Genomic DNA, 616 nt, shown 5'->3' with positions numbered 1-616 from the left:
CCCTGTGTACACACATACACACACACACACACACTTACAGGACACTTCCCACACTTCAGCCCAGCACCTGGAGCTGCACTGGTAACCTTCATTGTAACCCTGCAGCAAGGATATTGTGTGCTCAGGGATCGAGCCCATTGGCTGGAGCAGGCTGTCTCTCCATCCCCTTACTTTCTGTCAGAGTGCCCCCTTACTCTGAGCCTAGATGGTTACTCACAGTATCCCCATCTTGCACTGCCTTGTCTTGCCTTTTTGTGTTTGCACTCCCCCAACCCAGCCAGAGATAACAGGCTCATAATGCTTCTGTCCTTCCACTCTATTTAATGGAAAGGTACTCGTCCTGGTCGTCAACAGACCTTTATCACGTCAAGGGATAGCCTTTGCTCAGGGGACCCTGAAACTGTAGATTAGGGCAGTCTTGAAATGCACACAGGGAGACACACACACACAGACACATACACACACACATACACACACACACACAGACACAAACACACATACACACACACAAACACACATACACACACACATACACAAACACACAGACACATACATACACACATATACACACACATACACACACGCACACACATACACACACACACATACACACACA

This window comes from Chiloscyllium plagiosum, chromosome 12, assembly GCF_004010195.1.
Source record: "Chiloscyllium plagiosum isolate BGI_BamShark_2017 chromosome 12, ASM401019v2, whole genome shotgun sequence".
Classification (NCBI taxonomy): domain Eukaryota; kingdom Metazoa; phylum Chordata; class Chondrichthyes; order Orectolobiformes; family Hemiscylliidae; genus Chiloscyllium; species Chiloscyllium plagiosum.
Note: the sequence above shows the minus strand (reverse complement) of the source record.